The sequence below is a fragment of the Octopus bimaculoides genome, chromosome 23, assembly GCF_001194135.2.
Source record: "Octopus bimaculoides isolate UCB-OBI-ISO-001 chromosome 23, ASM119413v2, whole genome shotgun sequence".
NCBI classification, from domain to species: domain Eukaryota; kingdom Metazoa; phylum Mollusca; class Cephalopoda; order Octopoda; family Octopodidae; genus Octopus; species Octopus bimaculoides.
This window is the reverse complement of record NC_069003.1, coordinates 7,183,429-7,183,824: the sequence shown is the minus strand read 5'-3', so window position 1 is coordinate 7,183,824 and position 396 is coordinate 7,183,429.

Genomic DNA, 396 nt, shown 5'->3' with positions numbered 1-396 from the left:
AGTCCTTGGCACTATGCAATGGCGTCCAGTTCTTTTATGTGTGTAACTTTTGATGCAAAAGTTTGGAACAACTCCTTCGAGGATCTTCCAGATGTATATTATGGCATATCTTTCTCGTCTACGCTCTAAGGAATAGAGTCTTAATCTCTTGAGTCTTTCTCAATAGCTTATATGCTGCATAGAGGCTATCTTCTTCGTGTAGCTTCGTTGGATTGCCTCAAGTTCTGAGATTAATTTGACACTGGTTGGTGACCATAGCTGAGAGCAATAGTCAAAGTGGCTTAGAACAAGTGTCTTCCAGAGCACCATCATGGTTTCCTGATCTCTTGTTCTAAAAGTCCTAAGAATCCATCCGGTCAGTCGCCTGCATTTCATTGACAATTTAGCAGCATGAAC